We start from the raw sequence: 24,208 nt of genomic DNA, 5'->3' as shown, positions 1-24,208 counted from the left end.
AGCCCAGCTGTGACATCATATGAACAATCCAGGAGATGGCTCAGTTGTCAACCTATATCTTCCCTCTTCTTGAGTGCTATCCCCAGGTCTCAATTCCTCCACAAAGAACCACCAATTTCAAATCGGTCATGATGTCTTTCATTTCTCTTCTATGTCTCAGATACATATGTTAACATGCAACTACCTAATATCAGTGTGTTTCTACACATTTGTTATATGTACTTTTGGAGATATTTAATTACTTGGTAAATAACAAATCCAACAAATATTTATGGAGGATACTTTGGGTAGTCATGAGGTCATTTAGATGAGGCATATTAGTCTTCATTAGGCCTGGTATGGTGCTTTATGACAGTCTCAAGACCTTGTTGGTAGAGCTCCAAATCTACTGAAGAAATTTAAAAAGAACACTTTAGAGACATTATGGCCCAAACAAGGCTTGCCTGTCTTCACAAATCTAGCAGTCTCACCTAAAGTCTAAAAATCCTTGGGGTGCATTCACAGTCCACCCAATGTCAACAGGGAGGGCTATTAACTGACACTAGAGTTATCAATACTGGTGAGAAGCACAGCAAATGAGACAGTGAGACTCCTTAGAAGGTACTTGTGAACCACTAAAACCTAAGAACTTGGCTTTGGTGAGTTAAAAATGTAGAACATGCCCGCAATACCAGTTCTGACTTGAGCAAGAATTTGCTAGTTCTTATCACAGCCAACCATCTTCAGGGCTTTGAATGACCCTAAACTTCATCTGGCATTTGGACAGGACAATAGGTACTTTGCATGACCTGATTAGAGAATAATGCAAGGCTGTTTCCCACTAGGTCATTTTGATCCATGGCCCAGCCAAATTCCCTGGACCTCTCTCCAGCCAAAATATACCCCCAGATAAATGAAGGATGTAGAGCAGATTTTTAGAAGCAGCAATCTCAGTACTTTTCATCATGTCTTTATTCATCAAATATTTATTGGATACTGTAACTATATTCTCAAAAGTTCATATGCATAAGAATTACATAGGAGAGTTCACTCCTCAGCAAACTGATTCAGCAATTCAAGGGTGCGGCTTTGGGGAATCTATGTTTAACCAGCCTCATGGGTGATTCTGATGCAAGACCTCTGTAGACCACTTTGTAAAATGTTTAGTCCCCAAAATGAATAAGCAACAGTTCCTGGCCATCAGGAGCCTCGAAGTCCAGGGTGACAGAGAAAGGAGGAAAGATACTCTGTCCAGGGAAGTACAGTCTTAAAGGAGGCTGCCACAAGGAGAAGAGGGAAGAGAATTTTAAGCAGGGGAACAGCCTTTACAAGACCACGGTCATGAGAAGACACGAACCATTAGGGACCAGTGAGCAGTTTAGGGTGATGGGAAGGTGAAGGGCACTCTAGGTGTGGACAACCAGGAGAGAATCTAAGAGGATAGCATGGATTTTGATTCACCACTGTCATTTCAACTTTATTTCATAGGCAACAGGGAACTAGTGGAAGCTTTGAAATCTGCCTTTGAGAATATCTAGTATTGGGCAGATGTTTACTCAACTAATATTTCCTGAGGATGCAGCCTGTGCCCAACAGTGTGCTAGAGAATGGTTGTCACAGTTAAGAATTGTGATGGTCCAAGCAATGAAAGACGAAACTAAGGTGGTACCAGTGAGTGTCAACAAGATTTGAGATTTAAAAACAAAACAAAACAAGAATTTAGTGACAGGTTAAACTGAAGAAGCAAAATTTTGGAGCCTAATCCCCAATGGGATGGTATTAGGAGATGAGGCCTTTGGGAGGTAATTAGGTCATGAAGACGGAGCCCTCATAATAGGATTCGTGACCTTATAAGAAGAGACACAGAAGAGATTGTCTCTCCCCCATGTGAGGAAACAGCAAGAAGGTGGCCATCTACAAAATAGGAGGAGGGTTCTAGCCAGAAGCAGACCATGCTGGCACCCTGATCTTGGACTTCCAGCCTCTAGAACTGTAAGAAATAACTGTTTCTTGTTTAAGCCACCCCGCCCGCATGGTATTTTGTGAAAGCAGGCAGCACTGACTAAGACAGAGACTAAGTGTTTGATGATGACACTACGGGAGAGTGCAGGGGGCAAAGGTGGGCCGCACCCAAATAGGAGTCGATGAGCCCATCCAGAGGGAGCAGGAGAGTGAAAATGTATGCAGTCCAATGGTGAGATATGGGGGGCAGTCAGTGAAGGAGGTGCAGTAGCCATGAAGGAGTTGAACCAGGGCTGAGTGGGGTCCCTCAAAGAAAGAATAAAATGGTCCAAGCGGGAAGAGGTGATTAGTTGTTTTAAATGTTGACAGAGGGAAAGACTTTGTATTGGCTTCATCACCCAGGATTCCTAGGTGACACAGGGACAACCTCCGTGGAGGGCTGGGGGCGGGGGGTCCAGGTGTTGGAATGGAAGGAATGCAGTAGGAAAGGAGGGAATGGAAGGTGTGAACGTGAAGGCACAAGACACAGACTCCTCTATCAGGGAAGTTGAGCCTGAAAGGAAGAAGAAAGGAGGCAAAGCAAGAGGGTAGACAGAATTGAGGGACTGAGGTTTAGGGCTTTCGTGAACATGTAGACACAAGGTTTTTGCTTATATAATAGGAAGTTGCAGTGAAAATAGAGAAGGAATAAATTGGAGTTCCCTTTTAAGTTGTATTGTATTAGTGGAAAATAACTGTCCAAAATCTAGAGGGAAAATAAAATAGTTCTGGGGTTTTAAGTACTAGGAGTCAGTAAAAAATATTTCTCAATCTTTGAAGTAGTCATCCCTCCATATGTGGTTGTGCATGGCGCCTGTTGTACAGGTGAGAAGGAAGACAATGTGCAAGGAAGAGGAATGATAAAGAGCCAGCCAGTGTAGAGAGAAAAGTGGCTATAAATGATCAGAAACAGCACGTGGTGGTCCCTCCCTAGGGCTGGGGTCATGGTCAGGAGCACCACACCTACCTGGGGAGAGGCATGATTTGACTTGAATTTTGGCTACGTGATCATGTAGGCAAAAAGGAAAGTCCAGAAATTCACTTTATCAAATGACTACCGAACCTTTGGTATTTGATCCGGGAATCTCCACTCAGAGACAAACCAGCTGGACATAAATCCACGTTTTTGTATATTTAGAAAACAAAAGAGCAAGAGTCAGACAAACGGAGGAGTCCAGTCTCTTCAACCATCCAAGGCAGCACTGTCGTTTTATTTTTTATATTCTCATGAATAAGATGTTGTTTTCAACTTGCTATTTGCATGTGAAATCAGAATAGCAGTTTAGACAGTTCCCTCAGAAACCGAGCGTAACAGAATGGTTTCAGTCTCGTGTCCTGTGTGTGTGCACACGCAGGCTCCAGGGGTAGATGGCACATGTACCCAACTGCAAACTGACAGGGGTTACATATATTTATGTAAATGCTTAGAAAACGACTCAGAAGAATTCATGCTGGACAGATAGCAGGGCTTCTCTGTGGGCAAAGCACGGGAGGGAATTTAAAATAAGGCTGATGCTCAAAAGGCACTTCAGTTTTACCTGAAATGTTAGTTTTTTACCATATAAACTTATTACTTTTAGATTTAAAACATTAATTTAAAAAAATTATGGGGAAATTAACACTAATAAGATGTTCCCAATTATTTTGGTTGGGGGGGGCAAAAATGGTTACCATCCAGAAGAGAGCTAGATGGACAGGATACAAGTAATGGAGAGGTGAGGGCTTGGTGTTTGCCAGATGCCTAAATGCAATGAATGCTTCCAATAAATTGGAATCTTTTTAAATTTGCCATCAGCACTCTCTTAAGAATAATTTAGTCTTTCTTCCTTTGCCCTTCGAGATGCCCACGTTTCTTCACACAGCTGTTCTGTGAACTAGAAGGATGGTTTCATCTTTGCAAATGTCATTTACCTCCTAATAATAAACATCAAAAATGGTAGTTATGACTCTTACTATTAGTCAAGTGGCAATGCTAGAAGCTATAATTCAAAAGGTTGGAGAATGTGCAAAGAATGAGGAAACAGGAGGATGTTAGAGCCATGGTCTGCCCAGACCAGGCAGTCACTAGAAGAGCTCACATCAGTGCTTACCCTCCATGTGGCACCAGGTGAGGGCTGGGCGCAGAGTTGCTGGGGGCAGGGAAAAGAATGGAAGGAAGACTTGACAGTCTGTGGGAGATGCACAAGAAGATTCCTGAGCAGCAGAAGGGCCTCAGTGGAGCTAACTGGGGGAGAATTTGCAAGGAGACAGATCAACCTTTCTTAACTTCCCCCAGTGAGGCCAGGTAGCTCTGGAGCAGGAAAGTAGACCAAGCTTCCACTCATGGCTGGAAATGTACGAACACCCAGAAGTAGAACAAGGAAATCAACATTAAGGCATTGCCGAAATAGCTGGTCATGAGGTTCTGGGACTGGGGACTGGGGACTTGGCTGATGAACTGGGAGAACAGAAGGGGGGAAGACAAAGCTGTCCTGTAATGAGAAAAAGAGAAGGTTGTAAGTGGGAAGAGAGCAGAAGAGGAAGGTGGATAGGGTTTGCCATGCCTGCTAGCCTACAGTTTCCCTGAGGGGAGGAGCTGATTCTCATTCATTTTTTACTTATCATAGCACTTGCTCAATAAATGCTTTTAATATCTGAGTGAACCAATTCATGGGAATAGTTATGTCACCAGATTATCTTGAGGGCAGGCCCTGTGTCCTGGGGACTAATGTACCACACATGCCTGGGAAAGCTCACAGAAGTTTGCAGGTACACAACAGCTACTCAATGGGCAAATGAACTGGATCTTTCTGAGCTCTCATTTCTTCATCTAAAAATGAAAACCACAAGACTGACTCCTAAACCCGAGAAGGGATGAGGCACACATTATAATACCAGACAAGTTCTCTATTAAAATTTGCCAAACCAACTCTTGGGCATATTCATTTAAATTCCTCAGTGGGTAGCTGATTCCCTGTGGCTAATACCGTATTCAGTCGTGGAGGGAAATGAGTCACGCAAATGGAAGCGTAAATACACACACACATACAACTTGGCCATAGATTTTTTTAACTTTTTATCTTCTCAAATGCTCCCCACTTCTGCCTCCCCCGCCCCTTAGACTCCACTCCATACAACAGTTGCTTCTTGGACCAAACACCCATGACAAATTCAAAACAGTTGCCTGGGGTTTGGCTACTGCTTAACAGGTAGTTATAAACCATCCGTGGTGCTAACTGAGCCGGCGTGAAGAAGCTAATTAAAGCAGTCAAGAAGATTGTTTAAATAAAAATGAAAATGTAAGCACGGTCTTCATTGGATAGAGTGATTAGAAATTACAGTTGTTTGTTTGTTGTCAGAACTGTCTGGGCTTTGTCAAAATCCTGACACGTGGCATAACCCGCCACTAATCAAAAAAAGAAGAAAACAAACCAAAAAAAGAAGGGAAAAAAAATCTAAGTAGGAAAACAGACATAGAATACCTTCGTCTTTCCAAGTGGGAAAAAACATTTCACTTGTTTTTCTAGAACAAGTGTGATCTGTGTTTGGACAAAGTCTGAGCTCCTCAGTTAGTTAGCCTTGACAGACACGCTCTCTCTCTCTCCACTCTGAAGCCCTCAGGCTTGGGACGTGCAGGCAGCTCCAAATGAGAAAGGAAGCCATGAGGATGTAGACAAAAGAACAGAGTTAAGGATAATCAAGCTGACAAACCTGAGTGCTTTCTGTATCTGAAGGCCAAGCTTAGGCTTCTTGTATATTATCTAGGGTGTCACTGACAACTCGATAGCATTAACCTTTGGGTATTATGTACAACGGCAAGTCATTTTTTCTGAAATTGACACATTTAAATTTAAACTGCTTAAATATTTAATGGAGAAATGGGATCATGGGAAATGCATGGAGGGACATTTTTGAAAAAAATAGGTACTGTTTAGGCTTCTGCTCCACTTGATTTATTATGGATATGCTACGCTATAAAATAAAACTTGGGAATAGGATAATTCTACCTCTAATCTGGAATAGTTCCTGATATATAGCATGTACACAAGAGTGGTGTGTTTTTTTAAGGAAAAGAAGAGAGAAAGAAAAAATAGATGATATTTTTATCATGAATATTGCTAATTATACCTATGGATGTAATACACATATGAAGATTGCCGTAGATGTTCTTGTTATTGATTTATTTATAAGTCCTAATTACACAAGACATTGAGCTGAATGTTTGTTTCTTTGTTTAAATGTGGCATCTGCTTATGGGCCAAGTATGTCCTTAATATGATTCAGACAAGCTCGACATTTAAAAATAAATGACACGGATCTGAATTTCAGAGAAGTATTACAGGAAATTCAAGCAAAACAAAACAACAACAACAAAATAGAAGTCACAAGAATGCAGTATACAGCATGAACAGAGGACAAGGATGAAGGGAAGTCCAAGGACAGTGCTTTCCTTGTCTTAATGATAGAGCAAGCAAGAGCATCCCAAGCTGCTGGATCACTGGGGAGTATTGATTCTTCAAAACATCTCCCTCTCTCCTCCACCCTCTCTGTCCCCCAATCATCTCTAGGCACCAGTAAGGGACAAGAAGTGGAAAGAGAAGGCAAAAAGCAAAGAACTGAGCTCATGCTAATAAAATTGGCCACTAATGATAATAGCAAACGCTCATATACTTGTGGCAGCCATCCCTTGAGTGCTTTACATAGAACAACTCATTCAATTCCCACAACAATCCTATGACTACTCCCATTTTACAGATGAGGAAACTGAGTCACAGAAAGATCAAAAGCATTTAAAGGGCAACCACCAGGTGGTTAGCCTCAGACCATACCACTTGGCTGCGACTCAAAAGCACGGTGAGAAGACAAAGGATTTGGGACTAAGTAACTTCCAAATTCCCTTCCCAATTCCCTTGCTCAATCTCTGCTTCTATACCACACTGGAAATAGGAATTCTCCATCTGTGTACCCAATGTCTAGCAGGGTACCTCTTGCAATGCACAGACTCAATAAATACTGGTTAAATGAAAAGATGTTTCACGTCAATTTATAGTGGAAATCTTTAGGATATTTTAAGTCCCTAAAACCACAAAATCCTAATCTAGTTGGCCTTGCAATAGCCTAATGTTTGCCTCCATGCCGCCTAGAAAGTAGCTTATGCCCTACATTTCATTGCAATCATAATTTAAAGATCACCTCTCTTCTCAAAATAGCAAGCAGTCCAGAGTAGAGCTAGATTTCCCACCTGTCCCTAAGCTACAAATCGCCCCCTGTGTATCAGAGAAAAAAAAAAATGTGGCACAGAGAGGAAATGAACCGAGACAACATCACTTACAGCAACCGGAAGGAAAAACACACACGTACGGACGCCACTCACATTCTACGTGTGTGGTTGCCCAGTAAGGAAATGCTTGCAGCTGCCTTTAGAAGCAAGTCTGGTGGCTGCAGCAAGAGAGAAGCATAATCATGAGGCAGGACTAAGCTGCCACCTCCCACCTGCCTGGTCAGACAGAGGGCAAAAACACCAGGGAAGACCCGATGAGCCAGCAACAGTGGTCCTGCCCTGGGTGAGTTCCCAGACACTCGCTGTGGCCTGAGGGGGTGGGGAGACTCACTCAGACTGACTTCCTGAGTTGGTGTCAGACATCTGTTAGTGTTCCCCACTGTTGATACCCCTTAACTGGAACCCAGAGGGACTCAACATGCCCCAAAGGAGGAAAGGGGGACTCCAGGTTTCTTTCAAGGTGGCCTGCAGGCATTGGCTTTAATGCAGCCTAAAAGCTACACGATTCTAGTTTTTGAATCATCCTGGGTAGGTGCTTCCTGGTGTAGGAGCTGGATAGCTCCTCCCCTCTTGCTGCCCTCCTCAGAGAGCTTACCTGTGATAACCTTGTGCTTTGGCTCTTTTTAAATGATTTCCATACTTCCTAAATGTGGGCTATCACTTACACTTGATGGTGGATTTGAGTCATTTATAATGTCATTTTCAGGTCCTCTGGGAACGACCCTTGAGGGGACAAGAAACCATGATTGAGAATTGGACTTGTTGTGTCCAGCTCTGCAGAGACCTTGTCCTTAGCATCATCTCTAAGGGGTTGGGAACAAATTGCACGGTGTTCTACTTGGTCACACTGGGCCACCCCAACAGCTTCATCCTTCCTTTTCTCAATATTTACTAAGTCACGTAACTAGTTCATTCATTTGATTGCCTTTCTTCCACAAAGGGTTTTTATCTTGCTGAAATTATTTCAATATGAAGAACATATACAACTTGAAAGGGGGAAGCCATTCTAAAAGGGTTATGCGTTGTTCAAAGTTGTGTGGACATTGGTGAGCAGTTTTTTCCCCCTGTGCCAGTGATGAGAGCTGAGAGTGGGTGCTCTGGTCTTCTTAACCCTTCCTTGAGGAGCACCCCCCTCCCCCCAGAAGCTGATTCTCACCCAGAAGTGACAGAACTCTGGGAACCAACCAAGTGGTTTTCCTCCTTGTTTCTGTTTCCTTCCAAGTTTGGGAGGAAATTCCTCCCCATTTTCAAGGACATTCCTGTTTTAAGAATGGGGCAAAGGGGAGAGGGAAGGATGTGAAATCAGCTTTAAGGTGGCACTTCATTTCTCATTAATTAGCTAATTCATGTATTTAACACCTATCTAGTGAGTATTCACTGTGTGGCAGCTGTGTTTAAGTCAAAACTTACATAGGATGAAGCAAAATTGATGTTGTCCTATTTCCAAAAAGCTTACAGTCCAGGAGAGAAGCAGACGTTAATCACTAATTACACAAATGTGATAAGGATCAGAACATATTGTAGGGGAAGCTGATCTCATCTGGGAGGCAGGGAGGTTTCTAGAAGGAAGGTGAGACTAGAACTGAAAAAGGCGTAGGAGTTCACAAGGGCTATGCTCCAGGCAGAGGGAACAGCGGAGACCATTTCCTGAGGTAGGAGATCACAGAATTATCTGGCAAAATCAAGGTCAGTGCAACAAGAGGGAAGTGGGGAGTGGCTCAAAATGAGCCCAAAGTTTCAGTATAAAAGATGCTGCTGATTCTAAAAGCCCCGCAGAATGTAGAGGTGCTGGGGTCCGATTTGCATTTCTCAGAAATCCCTTTCCATAGGTGTGGAGAATGGATGGGAGGGGGCCACACCTAGAGACAGGGAGACCAATGAGAAGGTGGATGAAGTCAGCCAAGCGAGCATATCTGTGTGAGTACAGCCAAGAGTGGTGGCAGCGGAGAAGGGATTACACAAATTTAAAAGTCATCTAGAAAGGAATATCAACAGCGCTTTGTGGTGGACAGAAAAGGAGAGTGGGGGAGGGGGGATTGTCAAAGATGACCCCCAGTTTCCTGGTTTGCACATCCAAATGGATGTTGATGCTGCTTGTCGATCACAGAAACTGGTGAAGGTGGTGGGGACCAGGCCCAGGTTAGTTCAGTTCTAGAATGGATCCAAAGGCAGATGTCAGCTAGGCAGTCAACACTGACCAATATCTACAGCTCCAAGCGGAGGTCTGAGGATCCTTGGCGTAGAGTTGGTAATTGCAGCCTCGGGTTCTGGTAATACACACCTGAGGGAAAGTATCAAATGAGAAAGCAGGAGGTTGGCTTAGAACTGAATCCCGAGGAAGAAGCGCCTGGGTGGCTCAGTAGGTTGAGCATCCAGCTCCTGATTTCAGCTCAGGTCATGATCTCAGGGTCCTGGGATCGAGCCCCACATTGGGCTCCCTGCTCAGCGGGAAGCCTGCTTCTCCCTCTCCCACTGCCCTTGCTTGTGTTCCCTCTCTGGCTGTGTCTTTCTCTGTCAAATAAATAAAATCTTAAAATATATATATATATATATATATATATATATCCAGAATGGGTCAATCAGTAGAGACAGAATGCAGATTGGTGGCTACTAGGGGCTGGGGGAGGGGAAAATGAGGAGAGAGGGCTTAATGCGTCCGAGATTGCCTTTTGGGGTGACAAAAATGTCTTGGATCGAGGTAGAAGTGGTGACTGCACAGTACTGTGAATATATTGAATGTTGCTGAATAGTCCTCTAAAATGTCTAATTGATGTTATGTGAATTTCACCTCAATACTGAAAAAGAAGACTAGAAAGGTGTAACCAGAGGTATAGAACACAGGCTGTGTATGACTTTGGGCAAATGAAACAGCTCCGGTGCCTCTTTTTCTGTATGTAAATTAGGGGAACTAGCTCTCTTGGAATGCTCTGGTAAGGATTAAACAGGACCGGTTTTTTTAAGTTTCTAGCAGAGGGAGGGTGTAGTAAAAGCAGTCAGTTTCCTACCTAGATCCCTCCGGCCTCATCAGGACTGAACTAACTTCTTCTTTGTCATCTTCTTCTTTTTTTTGTCATAGTTAAGAGGATGATTACTCCTTTAATTCGTCTTTCTTACAAGCTGCTCACCTCTTGGGGACATCCCTTTATTCCCTCCCTTTTTTTAATTCTTTATTTAAATTCAATTTAGTTAATATGTAATGTATTATTAGTTTCAGAGGTAGACTTTAGTGATTCATCAATTGCATGTAACACCCAGTGCTCATTCTGTCAGGTGCCCTCCTTAATCCCCATCACCATGTCACCCTACCCCCCCGCCCACCTCCCCTCCAGCAACCCTCAGTTTGCTCCCTAGAGCTAAGAGTCTCTCATGGTTTGCCAGAACTGGACTAACTTCTAACAGCCTGAATCTTTAAAGATCTGAGAGCTTTCTCTAAGCCAGGTAGGGCCACTGTAATTGCTTAAAGGCAAATGAAAATGCCCAGAAACTAACTCTCCAATGGGCCATAAATATCCCAGCTCCCTCAGGCCTGAATGGAATAACTCTAAGACAAGCCTTTTACCTTTGCCCCAAAGTTTCCTCGTGAGCTCAAGCTCAGTTGCGCACAGTGGTAGCTGGCTTGATAATGTGCCTTTCATGTGCCTTCTCACTACCCATCCCCCACTCTCTGCTCCCCACCAGGGTGTCCTGGGATCATTTGTTAAACTACATGCACTTGAATCTGAGTCAGGGTCTGCTTTGGTGAAATTGAAGCTGAGACAATCTGCTACACAGCGCTGTGGACACTCGGGTCATGTCATCCGCTATTCCCTATTTAATCTTAGATATCTGCATTTTGATCTCTCTCATATCCATTCAGGGTCCTCTTCATCCCCTTCTGAGATCCTGCTTACAGAAAGGACCCAGGTACTACCATAGGGAGAGCTCCTTTATTTTTTTTCCCTTAAGCTTCTGTTTTTAAGTATCTCTACATCCAACGTGAGGCTCGAACTTCAACCCTGAGATCAAGAGTCACATGCTCCACCGACTGCCAACCAGGTGCTGCAGGGAGAGCACCTTTAGACTTAACATGTCCTCTACAAAACTGTACCACATCTTACAAAAAGCCCCCTCCATTTGCCTTCTGCTTATCTGTCTCCTTGCAAGTCACTTGATCAAAATTTCCAAACTGTGGTGCACCATATGATAGTTTTACATGGTACACGATATATAGATATGGCCTAAAATCATGCTGAGTCACTAGACTTTGTCATAGAAAACTTCTCCATTTTCACTCTTCTGAGCCTCTGATTTTGGCCTGATCTTAACATTCTCTAACCATTGGCCAAGTATCATTTTAAACAAAAAGAAAGTGGGCCCTTGGGCTGAGAGCCATCGGCAGGCAATGCTCGCTAGCTAAAAGTTAACAGGATGGTTTTGTTCTCCCGCATCTATTTTTCATGATTACCTTCTATTAACCTTAATGGCACTGGTAATTTATCTGCAGGAGTGGTATAAATTATCTGATGCTATAAACATCTTTAAGTTAAAAAAAAAGTGAGTCGATTTAAAGAAAAAAAATCATGTTACTGATTGTACTGGCAGCACACCCAGTATGCAGACGCTGGAAGGTAGGACTTTGCGAGAAGACTGGCAGAGCTTCTCTAGAGCAGGAGCTCCTCAAGGTCACAGGGGCATCTCATTCCACCCAGCACCCATCCTGGGAGTGCCGCTCGCCCAGGAACGATGGGGATGTCCTAGGCAGGGGGTGATCACACTACCCTTTGCTGCACTTTTTTTTTTTTTTTTAGAGAGAGATTGAACTTGGGTGAGAGCAGAAGGGTGGGTGCAAAGGGAAAGGGAGAGAGAGAATCTTAAGTAGGCTCCACACCCAGCACAGAACCCGACAGGCGGAGCTTGCTTGATCTCAAGACCCGGAGATCAGGACCTGAACCGAAATGAAGAGTCAGTCACTTACCCTACTGAGCCAGCCAGGCGCCCCCTGCTGAGTTTTAATCATTCAAATAAACAACTTCAGTGTGCCCACCCTGGCTCCCAAATATCCAGCTGGTGATGGTAGACCAGGTGAAACTGACACACCGCAAGGCTCCATTACATACACGGTGGTTCTGCCTCGAGTGAGCCTCCCCAGGGGTTCAGAAGTCACTTGGCAATGGCTGAAGGAGGTGTCGATGCAACCATGTTCTTCACATTCGCTTCGGATGATTAGAAGTGTTGGCTAATGGAGGTCTATAACTCAATGAGCTTTCTCTTTAATTTTTATAACCAGCTGTTATTCCCTGAGCCCTTCCCTTCCTTTCCCAAGGAAGATAAATGAGGATTAATAACCCAGGTAAATTTCACTTCAGAAAAATTGTAAAATATTGTGAAACATTTCATACCACAAAGAAGTACATGTTATGTAGACATACATTCTAAATAATAATAGAAAATAAAACAAATACATGTTGAACTACTGCTCACTTTATCGACACTTGAAGCCTGATTCGAGCGGCCTACCAATTGTACCTGTTTCTACCCATGCCCCCCAAAAAAGGGAACTGCTGTCTTAAATTTTGTGTTAATCACATTCCCTTCCTTTTTTTAGATCGGCCTCATATGTCTATATGTATACATATATTATATATGTATGTGCACTTCATGCATAAACATATTTCTATAAAAATTAACTTATATATAATTTATGTGTACTGTATATGCAGTTTATTTGTGCCTGTTTGGGAACTTGAAACAAATATAATCATACCATACATATTCTTCCATGTCTGGCTCTTTGGCTCAACATTATTTCTGAGGATTATCCATGTTGATGTAAATAGGCATTGATGAGTTATTTTGATGGCTGTACAGTGTTCTTTTGTGTAAACATATGACCATCTATCATTTCTATCCATTGAGAGTGCTAGGTAATTGCCAAAGATGGAGGCTCAGAGTATAATTTCAGGAAGGCACAGTGCTCCCCAAATTTCCCCCTCTCTCGTGCACAAAGTACAACCAGCAGAGGTGTGAAGCTTTGCTGCATGTTAGAAACAGGTTTGGGCGCCTGGGTGGCTCAGTCGTTGAGCGTCTGCCTTCGGCTCAGGTCATGATCCCGGGGTCCTGGGATCGAGTCCCGCATCGGGCTCCCTGTTCGGCGGGAGGCCTGCTTCTCCCTCTCCCACTCCCCCTGCTTGTGTTCCTGCTCTCACTATCTCTCTCTCTGTCAAATAAATAAATAAAATCTTTAAAAAAAAAAAAAAAAGAAACAGGTTTTAACTGGAGATAAGAGGTAAATGAAGTAGAGAACTGAGGGCCAGAAGGAAAAAGACATCAAAGGAGGGAAGGGGCCTTAAGTGGAAGGAAGAAAGAGATAAAAATGACTCTCAGAGATAAAACATAACTCCCACATGAGAACTGTGCTTACTGTGGGCACAATAAGGAAGGCTTTCCTTCTCAATGTCCGCTTCTCCTACCACATAAACTCTTGGCGGAAGGCTCTATTTGAATACTTACTCTACATTGCATCCTCCCCCAGGTCAGCAAACGGGCTCTGTGACTGCTAATCACTTTGCTAGATCCCGAAGAGAACCAAATTTCATACCATGCTCCCCTAGAGGCTTCCCGCTGATGTATTTTTAGAATCATCTTTCCCTTAGCATATATGGGACCAGTTAGCGACCACACAGTCATCAAATGGTACAGTGTCCGTGAACCTTTTGTAACCTTTTGGCTAGTTTCCATGACAGAAATTCCCCACCCACAGCTTCACTCGTAAAGAGTGGAAATATTTAGAGGAAGTGATACTATTAATGGCTCCGCATCACTATGGGAAGTATTTTCCCCTAAAATCACAGTAGTAAGTTGGTACCTCCCATAACACCATCACAACATGGCTTTAGCAAGTACAATGTTCTCCTGGCACCTGTCTCTCTAGAGAGAAGATGTACAGGTGCTTTGCATCACAAGAAAAAATGAAACATTGAGCAAGTAAGGCTCTCTGGCCCTCCACCAGAGTGGAGAAGTTGAGGTCAAAACCTCTCCAGGGTTGTGTCACTGGTCTGGCTTTGGTGGCTGTGGGGTCTTGGTGGGTGAGAATGATTCTTGGTAAATAACATATATTGATTGATTCACTGAGAGAATAAATGATTAAGGCATACTGAACTAGTCAGGGTTCTTTAAAGAAACAGAACAAATAGTATGTGAGCATATATGTTTGTATACAGAAAGATTTATTTTAAGAAATTGGCTTATGTGTCTATGGAAGCTGGCAAGTTCAAAATCTGCAGAGCAGGCTGGCAGGTGGAAACCAGGGGAAGAGGTGCTATTGCTGCTGAGTGCAAAGTCAGTCTGCTGGCAGAATTCTTGCTCAGGGCGAGAGCAGTCTTTTTCTCTTAAGACTGTCAACTGATTAGATGAGGTTCACCCACATTACAGAGGGTTATCTATTTTACTCAGAGTCAACTAATTTAAATGCTAATCTTACCTAACAAATAACTTCACAAAAACATGTAAAATAATCTTTGATCAAATATCTGGGTCTCTTGGTCTAGCCAAGTTGACACATAAAATTAACAATCACAGGTACCGTATCTCATTTAAGAAAGTAAGTTAGTTAGTTATTCAACATTTGTTAAGGGACCCCTATGGGCTGGCATTGTGCAAGGTGTTGAGGATTCAACAGTGAGGCTAAGTAGACAAAATCCCCGTCTCTAAGGAATTCATATGTAAGAGATGTCCAAGTAATTAAAAACACCTGTAGGTTTTATGTCCTCAAGAAGCACTGCAAATACAACACAAGTCAATCAAATGCAATTTTCCTTGATAATGTGGTATTGGGACATAATGAGGTTGTGTCTTCATAGACTTGATGGTTGACAAGAGACTTCAGATGTAAATTATACAATGACCTTAAACACATTCAACAATTATACACAACATGCTATCCATTATACAGCTTTTGAAAGCACATCTAATTCAGTTATAAATGACAGTAAGGATTGACAATTGCAAACCATTGTATTTAAAATAAAATGATCAAGGTACATTGTGCATAGTTACTTGATTTTTTTTCATAATTTCTTTATTTTTATGGCAAGATGGATAAAAGAACCACTTCATCAGGGTGTTCTGATTTGAGAAGTATTGATTTGGAAAGACAGGACTGTTTGATGGTGTTACCTTGGTTGCTTTAAGTTATTTACTTTACTGGCCTCTATTTTCATTGTGGTTTTGGTGTCTTGTCTGATGCAAGGGCAGGCTTAGAGAAAAAGGCATTAGTTCATACTGTTTAGAACTGAGAATCTTTTTTTTTTTTTTAAGATGAGGTTATCCGTGCCAGCTTGCTAAGTGTGATATGTTGCCCTGGGCATTTGAGGGTCATGTGCACAACTTATGCTCTGAGAGAGCATTAGTATTTTCTTAGGATAGTCAAGTGTCACAGCTAGGGGAAATAATCCAATCAAAGTTTTTGGAAAGGGCTGGAAAGGGCACAAGAACACATACTACAGATCAGTGTACTTCAGAGAACAGAATTTTACTAAAGAAAGCATCACCTGTCATCTCTACCATGCCCCCCACCCCCACTCTCAAGAAGCTCACATTTGAGTTAAGGAGAAAACATACATTTGCAAAACAAAAATCACATTTGCAGAGCCGCTAAATGGCCTCCTTGATGCTCCCCTAAATGGCCAAGTGTGCGTCCAACTCATGACTTGTGTGCTGGAAGGACCTTCCAAGACTTACCTGTGAGGCTCCTCCCCTCCCTCAGCTCTTAGGTCATGGGTCACCTTATCACGCTGCCCTCCCTTACCACGTTATATGAAATAGCCACATCCCCGCCTCGAACACCCACTCCATACCTGCACTGACCACCACCCGGTGTAGTAAATACCTGTGTGTTTGCTTGATTTTCTGTTTCCTCCCCTGAAAATGCCAGCTCTGTCAGGGAAGGACTTAGTTTTGTTCAGTGCTGCAACTCTGGCACTTGGTAGGTGCAAAACAAATATCTGTTGAGTGGATAAACAAATGATGAGTGAGTGATTCGCCAAGTGAATGTTAGAGGCCAATGCCATTACTGTCCAGGAGAAGAAGAGCTCTTTATGTCAGGAAGCCTGCTCAGGAGGGCTGAGGTTCAGATGGCCCATATGGAAGAATAGGAAACAGAAAAGTGTGAGGAGATTGTGCAGGGAAGACTAGGTGGTCTGAGCCGAAGCGCAAGGTGGCTGTGCCCCAATGGACTTCTAGGGATCTGTGAGCTGCTCCCTTTGACTTGCGTGCAGGTCGTGGGAGGGCAGACACAGGACCCAGCCTTCTGGCACATTGTCCCTCGTGAGAGGCCAGAAGCCCACCCTCTTGGCCTGCACATGTTGTGGGCAGAGATGGACATTTCCTCAGGAAAGCAAATTTGGATCTGCTCCAGTATTTGAATAACAGCCTGATTGAAAAACAGAGTTCAAGTCAATATAGCTGAGCAAAGAAGATTTTTGGCCTGAGCATTTTTCTGAGAAAATGTGGCTAGCTGCTTGTTTCAGCCATAGGAAAATGTCAGGAATGCTTTCACATAATACCTTACCCCAAGCAGGCCTGCCATCGGCCCTCCCGGGTTCCTGCTGGGAAGATTTAGTGGCAAAATGTGTCTATGTCACAGTTAAACAAAGTGTTGGATAGAGAAAAGAGTTTTTATGTACACGAGTTAATGCCTCCAGCAGCACTATTGGTCTCATTTTCTCTCTGCTGAATAATTTATTACTTAGCAGAGAAGAGCTACCTGACCCCACACTCTCTATTTGACTTCAACCTAGCATGTGTTTCTTTCTTCTGCAGTGATTCGAAATGCAGTTGTGCAGGATATTGAAAATGTGAACACAGTCCGAATGTCCATCAGAAGGATCCTTTTTTATAACTTGGGAATCCACACTTTGGAATACCATGCTACTGTTAAAAATAAAAGAATAAAAGTGATCTATACACAAATATACGAAAAGATATGAACTAAATCCAAAACGACAAATACAATAGAACATAGAGTATTAAGCCTATTTTTAGTAAAATGATGATTAGTATCTATCTCCTTGTAAAAAAAAAAAAAAGTCAAAAGCAAAAGGGATCAGCAGAGTTCAGGAAATGGGCAGATCCAAGAGGGCTTGATAACCGGTGGAATATTTAGGAAGACAACTCTGGAGCCAATAGGCTGGGTCTTAGTCCCACTTCTACCCCCTTACTACTGTGTGGTTTTGGGCACGTTACACTCTACCTTTCTGTTTCTCAGTTTCTCCTCTACAGATGGGAGGTAAGAGCAGTAATACCTCACTCAGTGGTTTTTATGACTCAGTACATGGTTTTGAATGTTCTATGAGTTAATATATGCAAAACTCTTAGAGCCGTATCTGACGCATTAAAAGCTCAGTACATACTAGCTATGAGGAAGAAGAGTAGGACAGAGAATAAGTTTTCATAAAAGAGAAGGGGCCTCAAGAATGAATAGGGTTTGACAAGAAAAGAATTCTGGAAGAGAAGAGCATGAAAAAAAAAAACCCAAAGACTTCTAGGGTGAATGAAATAATCCAATTAAATTCATCTCAGCCTCTGTAAAGAGGGTCAAAATGGTATTTCATTACCTCGGTGATAAACATGAGCTCATGAAGATGAAATACAAGGAGGATAGCCTTTGTCACCATGTAGACCAACACGCCTATCAGTCACCAGTCAAAAGTATTTCTGGAATCCCTGCCGTGTGCTGGGCAACACGGGGGAAGAGCACCAATAGGGCCCTGCCAGCCTGGGGCTTTTTTCAAGCAGGTTTGAAGTCACAAAACTATTGGGATGATTTCTTTCATTGTATGTTGATTTGTAGTCATGTAGTAGTTATAGTAGTTAGCTCAGTGTGACTCAAACAAATAGAAAAGAAAATCACTGTATGGCCTCTTGAGAGACATAGACAACTCGATTTTCACACAGACAACTCGATTTTCTGTGCTCATGAGGAATCACAGGAATATCTCTAGTTGATAAATTAAATTATTTGCATTTTATTTGTAAGTTAAAGAGATCTTCATTATTTTTGCCTTTTAAGTTTAAAACCTTTCTCCCTCTGTTTAGATTCCTAGTTATGTTCCAACCCTAGCTCTGCTTCTCAACTTGCAAGGGACCCCATGGGCCTAGAGGAGAGGGGAGAAGCAGTTTCCAGGGGATACACTATAAAGTCTACACAGCCCCTTGGTCACTGAGCTGGGGGACGTTGGCAAACACCTTATCACCCTCACCTAGTAAATGAAATGCAAGTGAGTCCCTGAAACACTGAGGCTTTTGCCTACTACCCCTGACCACACTGAAGAGGCCTTGTGAGAACTGAGACTCAGTCTTGCAAGTCTCTGAGGGTTCAAACAGGGAGGCCAAACATTTCAGAGCTCTGCAGGATTTATTTGCAAGGGGTGCTGTGCGGAAGGTGCCAAAAGAGCTAGTAGCTAAATTTTTAAGAAATTACAGTAATTAATTGGTCCAAAGGGGTATCATTCACTCTTAGAGTTGAGTTGCCAAGAATTGAGCTAGGGAGTTTGGTCTCCAGGGAAGAGTTAAAGATCAGACAGGAACCATTACAAAAATTTCCACTGAAAAATAAGTTCCTTGTAAGAGAAGCTGACAGACTTGCTAATTGCAGCTTACTCTGCACCTAATGACAGTCTGTGTGCAGCATTTGTGAAGAAAGCACAGAGGTTTGAATGATGGGGAGCAGAGAGGGGGCGGGGTGGGGGTGGGGGACTCCAAGCAGATGAATCTGAATCTAACAGGCATGACGAGTCCCTTAGAATAATGATCCATTTTAGAGTGAACTGCATTGGGAAGTGACTCAAATTTGCTTTCCCCACGATTCTTACCAACAGCAAAGATTGATAAAACACACTTGTGCCGCTGTGTTTTTCAGAAGTTTCACCATATAATAACTGTAGCAGGCATATCATACTATGTTGCCTAAATTTCAAACATTTCCTTGATGTCGGATGATCACAATAGAAAGGAATGTTATTTTTATCCAGCCATTGGTTAAGATTTTTGTTTTCCTTCATCTCAGAAACTAAATCACTGGCTACTTCAGAGACTCTGACCTAAGTCTTAATTGATGCCCATCACCTTTTTGGACCACTTTTTAGACCAACCCGAGAGGAAGGATTCAGCTGCTGCAATAAGAAAAGTTAATATTTGGTCATAGAAGTGAGTTTATTGCAATGCCCATTCCATTAGCAATTTAGCTTTATAAGGCTCTCCTCTTGAAGTAACCCTCCTTTCTGAATGTTCAATACAGTGAAACCTGGAGACCAAACTTTAGGTATTGATTTACAATTCAGTCGGCACGTTGACCCACATCATTTTATCCAGTGCCCACAGGGGTCCTGGGAGCATTATTATATCCCCCACTCTACAGATAACGAAACTGAGGAGATCGAGGTCCAAAGGTAACTTATGTAAAATTGGGCAATTGAGATGAGGTAACTTATGTAAAATTGGGCAACTGAGCAAAAGACCTAGCTAGGACTGAACCTGAGTCATTGGCTTAAAGGAGTTTATCCAATGATGTGGCAACTCTTTGCAGTGGATCCCGACAGTGAACACACCTTTGGTGTAAGGACATTGATTTTTCTTAGATAAAAATGGGTTTTATTGCAAGATAGGATATTTTTGTTCAAATTTCCACCCCTCCTATATTGCTTTTATCATACTGCCCACCGAAGGCCAAGATTTCCCATGAGAAAATCTACTATACAGATGAAGTGGCCCTTCAGCTTCTCTTCCTAAGTCTCATCTCCTTCTTTTGGCTCTTGTTCTGACCAAGTCCACTTTCTAACTCTCTGATATCCGTGGAAGGCGTGGACTCCTTCCAATTTGACTTCATCAAAATGTGCTCGTAGGGAAGGATTTGATCTCATTGATTTAGATTTAGGCATCACCAAGCCACTACTCACTGGCCATTTACATTTTAAGTCATATTTCTTACTATAAAATAAGTTTGTTTCTCTAGTAAAAGGCATTTTGGGGAGGAGATGGAGGAGATGAAGTTTTACATCAAGGACATCTTCCTTTACTGTCCAGATTCTGCCATGTAGATGTACTGCGCTTTAGCCAACTCAGCTCTAAGTAGGACATCTTGTTCTACTAATTAGGGCAACACAGCAACTTGCCATACATTTGCTCTGACATATAGCAAATAGGCATTTGGCAGGAAGAGCTGTTTTTCTTTGAAAGCAGTGTAAGAATAAGTCTGTGAAATGCTAGGTTTATTTAGTTTCCTCAGTGGAAAGAAACTGGATGTTTCTGCTTGAAAGGTAGGAAATGAGTGAGGGTGATTGAGAAATAATTTTAGCAAGCAGAATCTTAAGTATTCTGTTGCAAAACTTGTGTAGCCACTCTGGAAAACAGTATGGAGTTTCCTCAAAAAGTTAAAAATAGAGTTACCCTACAACCCAGCAATTGCACTACTAGGTATTTATCCAAAGGATACAAACACAGTGATTCAAAGGGGCACATGCACCCCAATGTTTATAGCAGCAATGTCCACAATAGTCAAAATATGGAAAGAGCCCAGATGTCCATTGTTGGATGAATGGATAAAGAAGATATGGTGTGTGTGTGTGTGTGTGTGTGTGTGTGTGTATAATGGAATATTACTCAGCCATCAAAAAGAATGACACCTTGCCATTTGCAATGACATGAATGGAACTAGAGGGTATTATGCTAAGCGAAATAAGTCAGTCAGAGAAAGACAAATATCAGATGATTTCACTCATATGTGGAATTTAAGAAACAAAATAGATGAACATAGGGGAAGAGAAGGCAAAATAAAATAAGATGAAATCAGAGAGGGAGACAAACCATTAGAGACTCTTAACTATAGTAAACAAACAGTGGGCTGCTGGAGGGGAGGTCGGTGAGTGTATGGGGTAACTGGGTGATGGACATTAAGGAGAGCACTTGATGGAATGAGCACTGGGTGTTATATGCAACTGAAGAATCACTAAAGTTTACCTCTGAAACTAATAATACACTACATGTTAATTAAACTGAATTTTTAAAAATATGGTTTCTACAAAAAAAAATACAATATTCTGTTGCAAGACAATATGTTCCCATCTGGGGGATGGGTGGTAGAAAATAGGGTTACCATTATGAAAGAGGCTCAACCAAAACTGCCTGGCCCCTCTCCTGGTTCTGCCTCAGTTCTCCTAAACACCCAGCCAGCTCTGCTGATTTCATCACCATCACCACACTGTCCAACCCCTCCAAGCTGGGCCCAAGGAGACAGAAGAGGCAAGGAAAGAAGAGTGGAATCATAGAAGCTCCATTTGGCTAAAAGAAAAGATCTTATGATAGATATTATTGTTAAAAAAATAAGTCATTGAGTTGCATACCGTTCCCTTTCATTTCCCTCCTCATGCATGTTTCAGCTTCTTAGAGACATTCTACTTATCTATCATTGGCCTATAGGGAAATTAGGTAGATTTCCTGGTTAGCAGGTGGAAGGAAGGGATAGAGGACTGGTGCATAATAATATAATAGAGTTTCACTGAGCACTTAGTATGTTCTGAGCAAGCACACCTCCTTTGCCTCACGATCACACAATGAGGGAGGTATTATAAGTTTAGAGCCTCCACAGGGGGAAACAAGGGCTCTGGAGCTAGCCTTCCTGGGTTCAAGTCCTGGTGGTGCTGCTCACCTGCTATGTGCCTTTAAGATAGTTACCTCTCATGGAGTAACCTCTCCATGAAGCCACATCTTCACCTTTAAAACAGAGATGATAATAATGCCACATACCTGTGCCATGGGTCCCCAAGCCCACCTCCAGTTTGATGACTCACCAGGGGGACTCAGAGGACTCAGCATATAGTCATACCCACAGCTATGATTTATTACGCCCAACAGACTCAAATAGAAATCAGCAAAGGGAAGAGCACATGGGGCAAAGTCCAGAGGAAACCAGACACAAGCTACCAAGAATCCTCTCCCAGGGGAGTCACAGAGGATACACTTAATTCCTCCAACGAGTCACGGCAAGGGTGAGAAGCTCATCAGAGACTCAGGGCTAGAGTTTTGAGTGAGGGCTGGTCACTTAGGCACCATTTATCTGCCACATACCAAAATTTCAAATTCCCAGAAAGGGAGAGGGTGTTAGCATAAACTACATTGTTTGTACAAACTGTTAGATACAGTGAGTAACTCTTATCAGGAATGGTGGAAACCCTCCTGAAATCCAAGTTCCCAAATGCCAGCCAAGGGCCAACCTTGCAAGCAGGGCCTTCTAAGCCCTCAGCCCTGCTGTATTAACTCATTTCTGCACATCAACTCATTGGATTATTGTGAATTTAGATGAAGTAATATATATCCATCCCTTACAATAGTGTCTTATACTTGAGAAGCCCTAAAAATTTGTTTAGCCATTACTATTAAATGGGAAAAATTTCTAAGGTTTATAATGACTACAAACCCAAGATTGTCCCACCCAGAATCTGAATTCACATCTACCTGACTAAAAAACATCCATGCATTTATTCACTTCATTCTAGCATAAGCAAAATAGTATCCTTCAAACCCCAGCTAAGAATGGAGGTGATGGGTTCCTCCCTTCTCAGGCTTACAGAAGTGGGAGTGACTGTTTTGAAGACACAACTTTGTCAAACTACATACAATATCATACTACGATGCAGAATCTTCCTTGGCTAAACATACTCCTAGAGTCTAGTACTTTAATGTCTCAAATGAGCATAGTTTGGACTTACCACAGTCTTTCCCTCCTACTCAGTTAGGCATGCTTTGTTGATGTCCCTCATTTTTGGGGGGGGGGATATGTATCCATAACACTCTAAGAATTTTCTTTTATCAGATCTAGATGGTGAATCTTCACACGATAATTGAAGTCATCCAATGGTAAATCATTTTTAGGCTTACACAACTTCTGGCAAAGAAATTTCTCCTGTGCATCCCCTTCCAGTGCTAACCTGTTAATCATGACTTTACATGGCAGGATTCCCTCTACTGCATCTTTCACCAGGTTTTTGTGTCTTTGGTTCTGTCAGTGGGATGACTATCCCACAGCTGGCTGCGAATGCCATGTAGACAACTGTGGCACACGTTAATTCAGCTGAACCAGAGAAGTCTCTGCATTGAGAGGGAGTCCTTCAATTGAGAGGGATCATTTAGTCAAAAAAAAAAAAAAAAAAGGATTTGGAAATTGAGCAGGGCTAGCAGAATCCTTTGAATTTTGCCTCAGCAGTTAGATCCTATGAGAGAAATTTCATAAGGAAAAAATTTTAAGTTAAAAAAATGCACTATCGGGGCACCTGGGTGGCTCAGCCGTTAAGCGTCTGCCTTCGGCTCAGGTCATGATCCCAGGGTCCTGGGATCGAGCCCCACGTCAGGCTCCCTGCTCAGCGGGGAGTCTGCTTCTCCCTCTCCCACTCCCCCTGCTTGTGTTCCTGCTCTCGCTAACTCTCTCTCTGTCAAACAAATAAATAAAATCTTTAAATAAATTTTTAAAAACGCACTATCAATGGAGATTGCCATATCATCATGGAGTATGATGAAACAGAGTCTTGGCTCAATAGTTTATTTCAACAGTAGCATAGTTAGTTGTTAGCCATCTGTCTTGTCCAATAAATGAAGCTTTTGTAAACTTCTTAGTCATTTCTGTCCCCTATAAAGCTTTGCATAGAATTTACATATGGTGAATGGTCAATGAAGGTCTGTTCCTTTCACATTCAATTCCTGATGTATTGCCATTTAATAAAAGAGATTCACATTTGACTTGGTGGTTTATGACATATCCCAAGTGTGTAGGTGTGTATTTCCTGGATGATGAGAGTCAACCCAGTGCCAAATTTTGACACCTACACAATCTCTCCCTCCAGTGAGAAAGGCAAGAAAGAAAAAGAAACTAAAGTGAAAGAATAATGTGACTGGGTCTGTTCAATATAATTTAAAGAGTAAATCACAGGAGGGGGGCCTGGG

General features: G+C 42.4%; 1 protein-coding gene across 1 annotated transcript in view; it reads left to right on the top strand.

Moving 5' to 3' along the window:
• The first annotated feature begins 7,364 nt into the window (after positions 1 to 7,364).
• Positions 7,365 to 24,208, top strand: part of NEDD9 (neural precursor cell expressed, developmentally down-regulated 9) — a 178,988-nt gene continuing 162,144 nt past the window's right edge. Inside the window, exon 1 of the mRNA XM_032424871.1 lies at positions 7,365 to 7,523. The gene's annotated coding sequence lies outside the window, so the exon portion shown is untranslated. The remainder of the gene's footprint in view (positions 7,524 to 24,208) is intronic.

Source organism: Phoca vitulina, unplaced genomic scaffold, assembly GCF_004348235.1.
Source record: "Phoca vitulina isolate PV1807 unplaced genomic scaffold, GSC_HSeal_1.0 scaffold31, whole genome shotgun sequence".
NCBI lineage: Eukaryota > Metazoa > Chordata > Mammalia > Carnivora > Phocidae > Phoca > Phoca vitulina.
The sequence above is the reverse complement of the archived record's forward strand: the minus strand, read 5'-3'. Positions and strand labels throughout refer to the sequence as shown.